General features: G+C 38.2%; 1 protein-coding gene across 5 annotated transcripts in view; it reads right to left on the reverse strand.

Moving 5' to 3' along the window:
* GK5 (glycerol kinase 5) overlaps window positions 1-13663 on the reverse strand; it is an 82820-nt gene that overhangs the window by 15331 nt on the left and 53826 nt on the right. The gene's annotated exons all lie outside the window — the stretch shown is intronic.

Genomic DNA, 13663 nt, shown 5'->3' on the forward strand with positions numbered 1-13663 from the left:
ACATACATATAGAAACATACATATAGAAATATACATATAGAAACATACATCTTTGAACACTCATAGACATTCTTTTTGTGAACATATGTATATGTTTCTGTTTGATATATATGAAAGGATGGAACTGCTAGTCCTAAGGTCTACACATTTAGTACTAGTTTTAGAAGATACTGCGAAACCATTTTCCAAAGTGGTTATACCAAATTAAGGCTCCTGACAACAGTAAGAAAATTTCAGTTATACCACATTCTTGCCTATAATTGATACTATGTTTTTCATTTTAGCTATTTTGGTGGTATTGCATGACAGTTTGATTTTTGTTTTCCTATTAACTAATGAAGTTGAAATCCTTTTCATTGACCACTTGGATATCTTTGTGAAGTGACTCAAGTAAGCATGTAGGACAGACAGCATAGATCAGATGATAAAGCTCAAAAATCAGTCATCATAAAAATTGATGGCTTTGTACAGCCTTAAGTAAAATGGCTTAATTTAATTGTATGTTTTGTTATTCTTATAGTGAAAAATTGATTAAAGACAAGAAGTTTAAGGAACACCTACATTAAAATCCAAGTTAATAAGGACTGTTCAATAATAACTATAAATTTTATTCAAAATGAATTCTCAGATCCATTAGTCACATTTGTTTGGTCAAAATGTTCACATAACATGTTAAAATATATCTAGTACTTCAAAAACTAATATTAAAAAAATAACATTGGTTTTAGGGGCACCTGGGTGGCTCAGTTGGTTAAGTGTCTGACCCTTGGTTTCAGCTCAGATCATGATCTCAGGGTTATGAGCTAGAGCTCTGCATCAGGCTCTGGGCTCCAGGCTCAGCACAAAATTTGCTTGAGGTTCTCTCAGTCCCCTTCTCCCTCTCCCCCTACTTGCATGCTCTTCCTCTCTCTCAAATAAATTAAATCTTTAAAAAAATTATGGTTTCTAGACAAACCATAAGTGACTCTTAATCTCACAAAACAAACTGAGGGTTGATGGGAGGAGGGGGGTCGGGGGGGTGGGATTACGGACATTGGGGAGGGTATGTGAAGTGTATAAACCTGGCGATTCACAGACCTGTACCCCTGGAGATAAAAATATATTATATGTTTATAAAAAATAAAATTAAAAAAAAAATTATGGTTTCTGAGGGTTGATGGGGGGAGAGGGGTTGGGAGAGGGGAACTGGGGTTATGGACATTAGGGAGGGTATGTGCTATGGTGAGTGCTGTGAAGTGTGTAAACCTGGCGATTCACAGACCTGTACTCCTGCAGATAAAAATATATTATATGTTTATAAAAAAATAAAATTTAAAAAAAATTATGGTTTTGAAATCTGTATGTTTTATTAAAGATTTTACTTATTTGACAGAGAGAGATCACAAGTAGATAGAGAGGCAAGCAGAGAGAGAGAGAGGGAAGCAGGCTCTCCGCTAGCAGAGAGCCCAATGCAGAACTCGATCCCAGGACCCTGAGACCATGACCTGAGCCAAAAGCAGTGGCTTAACCCACTGAGCCACCCAGGTGCCCTGAATCTGTATGTTTTAAAAAATCATGTCCAAATATAGATATATTTTTAAATCAAAATTTGGAAAACATACAAGATGGCTAGTTTGAGAAAAGTTTTTGGCAATAGGCAAAGAAATGGGGGGGAAGGAATTTAATTTATTTACATTCTTCACTGGTTGTTCCATACTTGCTTAAAGAAATTCTCTAAATAATCTTCCACTTAAACTGTTCTCAAATAAGCTTACTGATGGAAAATTTTTGAGAGTAAGCAGATTTCACTTTGTCTCACCCACTGAACACAGCTAAGGATCTTGGACAGAATGTGTAGAAAAGCTATCTGAGGACTCAGAAGAATAAGTCTGGTCAGGGAACTCTAACACCAAACCAGTGGTGAGTTTCCTGTTTTTATTTTCTATGGTATTTCCTGGCCTAGACTCAGGGACAGCCTAAAACCTGACACCTGGATCTGTATACTGGGTGCAAATATGAAGAGTTTCTTCAGAAGAACCCTCTTTCTAGTCTGAGGAGCAGGATTCAGGACAGAATTCTATAGGACAGAAGGTGAGCAGATACTCTGGATTTTGCTTTTTGGATTTTTTTTCATTCTACCTGAAGAAGAGAGGAAAGGCAGTGAAGAGACAGAGATAGAGAATGAAAACAGAACTTCATGAATCTGTGAGACAATAAGAAATGGCTGAACATTTCTGTGATTTGAATCCCAGAAGAAAAAGACAAAGAATGCAGTCCAGAAAAACCATCCGAAGAAAAACAAGGACTATAAAAATCCCATAGTAGATGAAAGATATAAATCTACAGGTTCAAGAAGTTCAGAATATTGCAACTGGAAAAACACAAAGAAATTGATGCCCAGGCATACAATAATAAAACTGAAAATTAAAACCTGAAGGCAAAGAATAAGTCTTAAAAGCAACCAGATTATATATTGGGGAACAAACATTCAAGTGACTGGAGGCTTCTCATCAAAACTACAAAGGTCTAAAGGCAGTGGAACATCTTTTTAAGTACTAAAAAAGAAATGTCAACCTAGAATTCTATTTTATTAATGAATTTATTTATTTATTTATTTAATTCATTTATTTGAAAGGAGACAGAGTGCAAGAGAACATCAGAGAGGGGATGGGCAGAGGGAAAGGGAGAAGCTGACTTCCCCATGAGCCAGGAGCCTGACCTAGGGCTTGATCCTAGGACCTGGGGCTCGATCCCAGGACCCAAGATCAGGACCTGAGCTGAAGGCAGACAACGCACTGAGGCACCCTGGTGCCCCTCAACCTAGAATTCTATATCCCAGTAAGAATATCCCTCAGAAATAAAGACAGTCTCTGATGAAGGAGAATTAAGAGAATTTGTTGTTAACATAGTATAAAAGAAATGTTAATCTATATGCAAAAAAACAAAAAGAGAATCTTGACTTAAACTTCACAGCGTATACAAAAATTAATTCAAAACTGTTATATATCTAAATGTAAAACATAAACTATAAAACCTTTAGAAGAAACCATGGGAGAAAAACCTGTGTGACTCTGATTTGACCAAGAGTTCTTAGATATGATATCCAAAGCATAATTCACAAAACAAAAAATTATAAATTAAACTTTGACAAATTAAAAACTTTTACTCTGCGAAGGACCTTGCTAAAAAATGAAAACATATGCTACAATTTAGATGAAAATATTTGCAAATCATGTATTCCAAAAAGGACCTACATTCAAAACCAAAAAAGGACTCTCAAACTCCACAGTAAGAAAACCCAATAAAAACTGCACAAAAGATGTGAACAGATACTTCACCAAAGAAGATATATAGATGGCAAAAAAAGCACATGAAAAGGTGTTTGATATCATTAACCATTGGAGAAATGCAAATGAAAAACAGAATAAGATAATACTGCACACTTAGTCTAATGGCTAAAATTAAAAACCAGACGAAAAACAAAAAATGACAATACTAAAACTGTAACAACATAAACACACACACATTGTTGGTGAGAACATGAAATGATATGGCCACTCTCAAAAACGGTTTGGCAGGTTTTTGTTTTTGTATGTTTTACAAAGATAAACTCATACTTATTTGTGTGTATGTTTACTTTTTTAAAAATCTTTTTTAAGAAAGATTTTACTTATTTATTTGACAGAGAGAGAGAGCACAAGCAGAGTGAGCAGCAGAGGGAGAGGGAGAAGTAGGCTCCCGGCTGAGCAGAGAGCTGGATGTGGAATTGATTCCAGGACCCTGGGATCACGATCCGAGCCGAAGGCTTAACTGACTGAGCCACCCAGGTGCCCCTTATTTTTTTTTAAAGATTTTATTTATTTATCTGTCAGAGAGGGAGAGAACATAAGAGGGGGAGTGGCAGACAGCAGTCTCCTTGCTAAGCAGGGAGCCCAATGTGCGACTTGATTCCAGAACCCTGGGATCATAACCTGAGCTGAAGGCAGACGCTTAACCAACTGAGCCACCCAGGTGCCCCTGTGTGTATGTTTACATGACATACAACATTGTTTGTTTATATGAGCCAGCAATCCCACTCTTAGGTATTTATCCTAGAAAAACGAAATCTGGGGCACCTGGGTGTGGATTAGTTGGTTAGGTGTCTGTCTTTGGTTCAGGTCATCAGAGCATGGTCCTGGAGTCTCAGGATTGAGCCCTCTAGCTCAGCGGGGAGTCTGCTTCTCCCCACCCCCTCCACCCCCAATCAATCAATCAACCAATCTTTAAAAAAAATAAAAATTAAAATAAAAATTAAATCTGATGTTCATGCAAAAACCTGTACACGAATGTTCATATAGTGGCTTTGTTTATAATACCCCACAACTGTATACAACAGCCCACATATCCTTCAGTTGGATAACAAATGAACAAACTGTGATATATCTGTAACACAGGAAATTTCTACGTAATGCAATGGAATCAACTATTAAAAGATACAAAAACATGGATGAATCTCAAAGGCATTATGTTGAGTAAAAGAAACTTTGACTGATTCCATTTATACAATATTGTGGATTCCAATATCCATTTATATGGATTCCATTTATATGAGAGCCATTTGAATGATACTGTGCAAAAGGTCAAAAGCTTTATGATACATAAGACTTCTAGTTCAGCCCCCAACTTCTGCAACTCATCCAACCAGATCATTTGTTGATGTAAAAGATGCAATGAAGAAAAAAGCTATGGGGAAACAGTATCAACATTTCTGGCAGAAATGCAAAATGACACAATTCCTACAGAGAGGAATTTGGCAATGTCTAACAAAATTACAATGTATTTATCCTTTGATAGAGCAATCTCTCTTCTGGGAACTTACTATAAAGACATACCTCCAAAAATATGAAAATGCATATGCCCGAAGTTATTCACTGCAGCCCTATTTGTATTTGCAAAATATTGGAAATTACTTAAGTGCCCCAATACAGGTGATTGGCTGGCTAAACTGTGTATACACATACAGTGGAATACTGGGCAGCTGTGAAAAGAAGAAAGATATCCGTGAACTGAGGGGAAGTAACTCCCAGGATATACTTTTAAGTGAAAATGGCAAACTATGAAAAAGCATATACAGCTTATCTTTTATGTAAGAAATTAGGGAATATAAGAAAACATGCATGTATCCCAAATGTTTTTGCAAAAAGAAATAAGAAGGATAAACCAAAAATGAATGAAATGATTACAAGATGTAGGGAGACAGAATGAAGGGACAGGTGAGAGAGTCAACTTCTCTGAGCATATCTTTTTTGACTTTGGAAATCAAACTAAAATTCCACATTAAAAATAAGCTGATAATGTCTTTAAAAAGGATGCAGAGAGGGGGAAAACTAAAACTGAATAATAACAGAAAACAAACAAACCCAATTCTATTCCAAATTAATAAAATCACTGAAGGGAAAAAAGAACTGATCGAAGTACCTTTTGAATAGTGTATTTTGACCATACACCATTTACATAAAGGAAAAAACCTGCAAATGATCTTGAGCAAATATTTTTTGTTGTAGTGGGATGGGACTAGTAATTCTGAAGCTCTTCTGTGTATATTTTAAGACTGAGTAAATGAATACATAATATTAATGATGTCGGGAGCCAGGGTTCTCGATATGGAAAAAAGGATGTAAAGATGTAGAACAGAAAAGGCCAAGCAAAGATGCTTAGGAGCTAAACTGGAACTGGAGGTAACACCGTAATTTCAAAAATTTTTAACACATCCTGGAGTGCCTGGGTGGTTCAGTCAGTTAAGCATTTGCTCTTGATTTTGGCTCAGGTCATGATCTCGGGGTTATGTGACTGGGCCCCATGTCAGGCTCCTAGCTCAGTGTGGAGTCTGCTAGTCCTTCTTCTTCTGCTCCTCCCAGTCCTCTCAAATAAATAAATCAAATCTTTAAAAAAATTTTTTAAACACATGCACACTGCTAGCTCTGCTGAAATCTGTTGCTAATCACTGTTTTCATTTTTATTTATTTTTATTATAAGTAGGCTCCATATGGAATGTGGGGCTTGAATTCATGACCCTAACATGAAAAGTCACATGATCTACCAACTGAGCCAGTCAGGCACATGTCAATCATTATTTTTTTTTTTAAGGATTTTATTTATGTATTTGACAGACAGAGATCACAAGTAGGCAGAGAGGCAGGCAGAGAGAGAGGAGGAAGCAGGCTCCCCACGGAGCAGAGAGCCTGATGTGGGGCTCGATCCCAAGACTCTGGGATCATGACCCGAGCCAAAGGCAGAGGCTTTAACCCACTGAGCCACCCAGGCACCCCTGTCAATCATTATTTTAAAATACCATTTACCATTCACAGAATTAGGGCTCATTGGGAAGGTAGCTAATTCCTGGGTAGGAGTGGGAAAAACACAAGATGAACTTAAAACATCTTCTGTGAGAAAATGAGAAAGTACTAAAAAAAAGAAAAAGATAGATATGACATTTAAAAGACACTGAAGACAGTTTGAGATTTGCACTGGTTAAATCTAGGACAAACTGAACATGAATATAAGTAAGAACTATAAAATTATAAACAGTTGAATGAAATAAGAAACCATGAGTTTACAGTTTAAGGGGTAAACGTAAAGTTCTTCATTACAAAATAAAATGCTAATTAACATGGAGGGGATAATGGAGTTAGCAAACACCATTCTGCAACCATCAGAGTGAAAAGTGATACAGGTGAGAATTATCAATGAATTCTAAATTTAGGGGATGGGAGAATTTTGAGGAGAAATGCAACATCTTGCTAGTTTCAAAGTATCTCCCACATATTATTTATTACAAAAGGAAAAACAGTAATTCTACAGTAGAGAAATTGAAAAACATCTTATGTACATGAACAAAATTTAACAGAACGAAAACAGAACTAATGGACACTCTGCATCTCCAGGTATATATTCTAAGAAGGATACAGTTCTCATTTATGGATGGCTTCAGCTAAAACTACACAACATGGACCTAGTCACAAGACCCCAAACAGAAGGATACTCTAGAAAATAACTGGCCTATGTCTTTCAAAAATGTCAATGGCATGAAAAACAAACCAAGCTGAGAAAGTGGCTCCAAATTAAAGAAAATTATACAATAAACAATGACAGACTGGATCTTACATTGGGGAAGAATTGCCATGAAGGGTGTTACTGGGACATCTGACAAAACTGGAATATGGACTATAAATCTGGTAAAAGTTATTACGCCCAACATCAAAATCATACTTTAGATAAATAAGAGAATAGTCTTGTTCTTAGGAAATACACAGTGAAATACTACAGGGAAAGGAGCATGATGCATGTAATCTGTTCTTAAAAAGCTCAAAAAATTATATAGATATATATCTACATCCTGCAGTAGGTAAGATGGATGGATGGTAGGTAGGCAGGTAGATAAAGCAATCATGACAAAATGTTAAAAATTTGCAAACCTGGGGGGTTCAGTCAGTAGAGCGTGCGACTTTTCGTCTTGGAAGCCTCATGATGAGTGTAGAGATTACTCAAAAACATAAAATAAAATCTTAAAAAAATAGCAAATCTGGGATAAAGGGTGTATAAAAGTTTTTGTGCTGTTTTTACAAGTTTGAAACTGTTTGAAAATAAAAAGAAAAAACAGTTCTAATTTTCACCTCTCGTTATATATATCTCACTGTATATATACCCAGTGAAATATATATAAATTCTATATTTTATATATATATATACAGATATATATATACACACACAAACAACATATATATGTCTGTGTATATATATATATATATATATATATATATATATATATATATATATAAAGAGAGTTCAAAAATTCTTGGGTACTTTTAAAAGAGATTTAGTTTATCAATTCTACTTTTTATTATTTCTCAATTTTATAATTTGTATGTCCTTATATGTTTTGGCTGGGAAGTTTATTATGCTTCTATTCTTTTTCTTATTTTTTTTTTAAGATTTTATTTATTTACTTGACAGAGATCACAAGTAGGCAGAGAGGCAGGCAGAGAGAGAGAGAGAGAGGAAGAAGCAGGCTCCCTGCTGAGCAGAGAGCTCGATGCTAGGCTTGATCCCAGGATCCTAAGATGATGACCTGAGCCAAAGGCAGAGGCTTTAACCCGCTGAGCCACTCAGGTGCCCCTGCTTCTCTTCTTTTTCTTATTAATAAGCATTCTTCATTTTCCTATAAGTATTATTTTTACAGAATTATAGTCATTTTCTGTATTTTTTGGACACTATCAAATTATGTTTCAAAGTTTTCCTTGGCTCTATTCTACTTAAGAAAAGACATCTCAAATTTCCATGTGGTTAAGTAGCATTTAAATACTGTTTTGCTATTTATTTCTAATCACATTACATAATAGGCTGAGATGTTCTACTCTTATTGCTTTTCAAAGTATGGCACTGAGAAAATGTGTGTGTGTGTATGTGTGTGTGTGTGTGTGTGTGTGTGTGTGTGTGGTATGTTTGGAAAAGGATTTCATTAAACTTGAAATGAAAACATAAATGAACAGAAAGAAGAATGAAGAACAGAAAAAATGTAGACTCTGTTGTCTATTCTTGACCAGCACTTAACCCCATAAATTACACATCATGGAATTAAAATCACTTATGGGAAGGAGGGGGAAAAAAAAGAATACCATTTTGAAACTTTTAAAAGAAACATTACTTTCTTTTTTTTTTTTTTTTTTTAGGGGGTGGGGGGCAGAGGGAGAGGGAGAGAGAGAATCTTAAGCAGGCTCCATGCCCAGCTCGGAGTCCAACTTGGGGCTTGAAGCAGGGCTTAATCGCACAACCCTGAGAACATTCCCTGAGCAGAAAACAAGAGTCAAATGCTTAACTGACTGAGCCCCCATGCACCCCACATTACTTTCTTTTATAGAACCATATGTTGCACATAAAATATTTAAGCCTAGTTTAATTAGGGGCTCTTTTTAGTTTTAAGATAATTTCAGTCTCTTAAAGAAATATTCAAAACTATGTTCTTAACGTATAAAAATAAAGATTTTACATTAAAGTAAGAAATATTTTATCAATTTGGTATAAGAACAGTTTAAAAAAATAGAACAAAGTCATGGCTGCTACCAGGGGGGAAAAAAAAACAAAAAAAAATTTTTTTAAAAAACATCTTATTTACACACTTTGCTTTCTCCATGTTGAGATCTTTCATCTATTTCTTTCTGGCTGGAGTATCTCCTTGGGTAATTTCCTCAGAAAATATAAACTGCACAGCCAGGAAATGTCCCTTTTCCACTTAATCTGAGTGATATCTTAGCCAGGCACCAGAATGACTCATTGTTCTTTTTTCTCTATACTACGTACATGTCATTCTACTTTCCAAATTTTACAACTACCTTCCATGCCAGTGTGATTTTTTTTTTTTCTATACATCAACTGTTCTTCCTATCTGGAAGCTTTTCTTTATTCTTGGGAATCAGATAATTCATACACATATGACTGTCTTTGCATCTTTTTTTTTTTCTTAGACTTAGTAATCTATTTCGATCTGAAAACTAAGGCCTTTCTTCTGTTCAAGGAAATTTATTTTCAATTTATTGCTTCAATTTTTACATTTTTGTAACTCCATTTCCATAATTACATTTTCATATACCAAAAGAGACTACTATTCACATGTTTTTTTCTCTGATCTTTCCTCTGTGTCTCTTACCTCTCAGTTTTATCTTCTATTTCTTTTTTTGTTTTTAAATTCTTCCTGAATCCTATTTGGATTTTTAGCACTGTTTTATGCTGGTTTTGTTTGTTTTCTTGTTTGTTTGTTTTTACATTTTATATACCATGGTTTTGTTCTTCAAAATTCTTTGTTTTCCAAACATTTCTTTGTAATATTTTCTTTCATCCCTTAAGTTTAACTTTTGTTGGTGTTATTTTAATCTCCTGTTTCTTCCATTTTATCTGTCTTTGTGGGACTTATCTGTTGTGGCTGTTCTCCCCCCTTCAGGGTGCTATATGTTCTTATATCGTGGTCTCTTTCGGGTCAGGCTTACAAGGTTGTGAGGCAATGAGAGGTAGGGGAGTGAACCTTGGTGCTCAGGTTTCTGGAGAGAGGAGAAAGATTAGGCGTCCCCCCTCAGGCTGGAAGAGGAGCAGTTCAGACAAACAGTACCAATGTCTACTGTGGGCAAACTTTCCCAGGGATTGGTCAGGCCAGCTTTCTTCTCCACATGCTGTGGGGATTTTCTCCTGGCTCAGCAGGCTGGATCCATAGAGAACATCCAGAGCATCTTTTTCTTTAAAGAGAGACCAAGCGAGTGGGGGTGGGGGAGGGACAGGGGAAGGGCAGAGGTGAGGGAGAAAAAGAATCTCAAACAGGCTCCACACCCAGCAAGAAGCCCATCGTGGGGCTTGATCTCATTGCCCTGAGATCATGACCTAAGCCGAAATCAATAGTCAACGCTAAACCAACTGAGCCACAAATATCTGGATATTTAAGTGCCCCAAATATCCAGAGCGACTTCAGCAGCCTCAAGTAGCTTCACCAGTTACAGTGAGGTCATGCCCTCTACACACCCTGGGTCTGCACTGTCTCCTTGAGAATTCAGGGCATCGTTCATGCTGGGCTCCTCTTTAGCTTCAGGAATAACCCCTCCTTCTCTCCTCCAGCAGGAAGGGAGGGAGGCAGGACCATGAACTAAGATCCTATCCAGCAGTAGCATGTATGTGTTCACCACCACCTACAAATAGTTCATACATGAGAAAATATTTATCATCCCTTCTAATGAGGGATACTTTATCTCTCTTGGTAAGATACCCAGAGAGGAATCAGTTTCCATATTTCCAGTAAACAAGAGTCCTGGGTAATTTTAAATGTGCGTGGGGAAGTCTTATGGGGATCGCCTGGAGCAAGCAGATGTGACATGTAGCAATTAAGAGTGATATTGCTAGGGGAAAAATGTCCCCTGACCTGTGTTACTGGAGGACAGCAGCGATGGTAACTGCCCCAATTGCAGAGATGAAACAGGGCATTCCTGAAGTCCCTTAAATAGGTCATGCTTCTCCCTGCTTGGACCTCCCTCACCAGTCCTCCTTCCTCCTGGCTGGACTGCCCCCTAACTTAAACAGCCAATCTCACCTATGCAACCATTCTTTTTTTTTTTTTTTTTAAAGCTTTATTTATTTGAGAGAGAGAGAGCAAGCAGGGAGAGGGGCAGAGTGGGAGAGAGAGAGAGAGAGAGACAGCATCTCCAGCAGACAGAGCCCAAAGTGAGGCTTGATACCGCAACCCTGGGATCAGGACCTGAAGTCAATCAAGAGTCCGATGCTTAATCAACTAAGCCATTCAGGCTTCCCTATGGAACCACTCTTATTATCCCTTCAGGAACAGCTAACATCATTCTTGAAAGAAGCCTCCTGATTCTCCAGACTGGACAAAGCTCTCTCTTTAAAAAGGGATCATTGGGGGCGCCTGGGTGGCTCAGTGGGTTAAGCCGCTGCCTTCGGCTCAGGTCATGATCTCAGAGTCCTGGGATCGAGCCCCGCATCGGGCTCTCTGCTCTCTCGGGGAGCCTGCTTCCTCTTCTCTCTCTGCCTGCCTCTCTGCCTGCTTGTGATCTCTCTGTCAAAAAAAAAAAAAAAAAAAAAAAAAATCTTAAAAAGGGATCATTGAGGGCAACCCTGTCCAGACCCCTCTCACTCTTGAGAGCTTTTTCTGTATCTTCACTTAAACTTCTATTGCTTTACTCACTCTCCTTTGCAAGATTCATTTTTTTACTCTGTGAGACAAGAACTTAGCTCTCCTGCAATGTTTTGGTGCCAAAACCTGGGTTCACTTCCACTGAAGGGTACAGGAACCACAGGATACTTTGGGGACCTCGTGAAGAGGAATCCACCCACATCTATAGTATTGCAGGCATGTCTGAGGGCAAGCACTGGGCTTGGCATCTGGCCTGCAGAGGTAACTAAAAGTTCAACCTAGAGATTCCTTATAAAAGTTCCAACAGGGGTGCCTGGGTAGCTCACTGGGTTAAAGCCTCTGCCTTCAGCTCAGGTCATGATCCCAGGGTCCTGGGATAGAGCCCTGCATGAGGCTCTCTGCTCAGCAGGGAGCCTGCTTCCCTTCCTCTCTCTCTCTCTGCCTGCCTCTCTGCCTACTTGTGATCTCTGTCAAATAAATAAATAAAATCTAAAAAAAAAAAAAAGTTCCAACAAAGCAGAATCTAAAAGATCTATATGATCATTCTTGTTGAGCTTATGTAAATAATTACGCTGTTTGTTAAAACTGGACTTGTTTTTAAATAAGTTAGTCTTCTTCGGCTACCTCTGGGAATGAGGGTTATTATAGAGAGAAATTATGTTTCAATAACACACCTTTGCTGATGTTAAATTTTAGTTCTGATTGTCTTTGACTGTTGTTTGCCTAAGCTAGACAACTTGAGGTAAACTCCAGAGAAACTGCCACAACAGCTCATGTATAGACAATCTCCTTGCTTGTTACTCTGTGGAATAACAGGACCCCATGGGCATATGGTTATTTGAACTGGGAAACGGGATAGATTCCCAAGTAAGTGTACAACTCACCTATCACCTTGGCTAATTCTATGTGGCTGGGATGACAAGATCACTCTTTAAAAACCAGAGGGACCAGATGGGGATAATGGATGGCCCCACTTTCTTTATGATTAGACAGGATGATACACCTGGGGGTGCTCTTATTTCCTGAGACAAGTCTTCTCCCATTTGCCAGTGACTCCTTGTAATTAGGATATTGTTAAGGCTGGACCTCAAACAAAAAGGGTGTCTTCAAGGTTTCATCCCTCATAGTCTTTTTTCCAAGAAGCCTCCTCTACTGACATACAGTAGCAAACAAAGGCTCTAACCAAGCATACAGCAGCCCTCCTGGTAAAAAGAGTCTCAAAGCTCATCATGGGGTTTCTAGGATTTACTTAGGACTGCAATATAAAATAAGCAAAACAGGATGCTTGCTCAGCAGGACTCTAAATGATACGCAGGCACTGGATGCACTCAAGCCAAGAATTAAATGAAGTCAGAGAAGCAGTTCCCAAGAACTGCGCCACTATTGCTACATCAATTGGGGTGCGAAAACTTCACATGTGTTTTAACATTACAGTTAATTCCTGCAAGGTATCCCAATTAATAGGGGACATTTGTGATCAATTAAGATCAAGATATCCACTGATCTATTTGACAAAACTGGTAACTGAGGATCTTACTTAAGGGATGTGATCACAATTTGGGGCCTAAGAAATGTTCATCCTTTTGCATGTGCTGAGGCATTACCCCTTGCTGCCCGTCATGACCCCCTGGAGCCACACCACGATCCCCTGGACGAACCCCTGAATAGATTCTAACTGCCATACAGCCCACCACCCCATTTCAGCAGGAAGCAGCCAGAGTGGCCACCAACCCATTCTCTAATGGCAGGTAAGTTTACTATTCCAGAGAGAGGAATGAGTAAGGGATAGGCAGGACTAGGTAGGGAGAGATAGATAGGGGGCTCTGCGATCAGGTCACAGAAATCCTGAAAATGTGGAGAAGTGGGGAAACAGAGGTAAGGGAACAAACTGGACCATCCTGTTAGGTATGGGGGGTGGGTGTCTTTTATGATAAAACCTGTGGCCAACAGAGAATAATGAGACCCTAGTGGAGGTGGGCCATTGAAAGTGTTATCACTAGTCCTTGCTCAGTGGTGATA

This window comes from Lutra lutra, chromosome 1 (genome assembly GCF_902655055.1).
Source record: "Lutra lutra chromosome 1, mLutLut1.2, whole genome shotgun sequence".
NCBI classification, from domain to species: domain Eukaryota; kingdom Metazoa; phylum Chordata; class Mammalia; order Carnivora; family Mustelidae; genus Lutra; species Lutra lutra.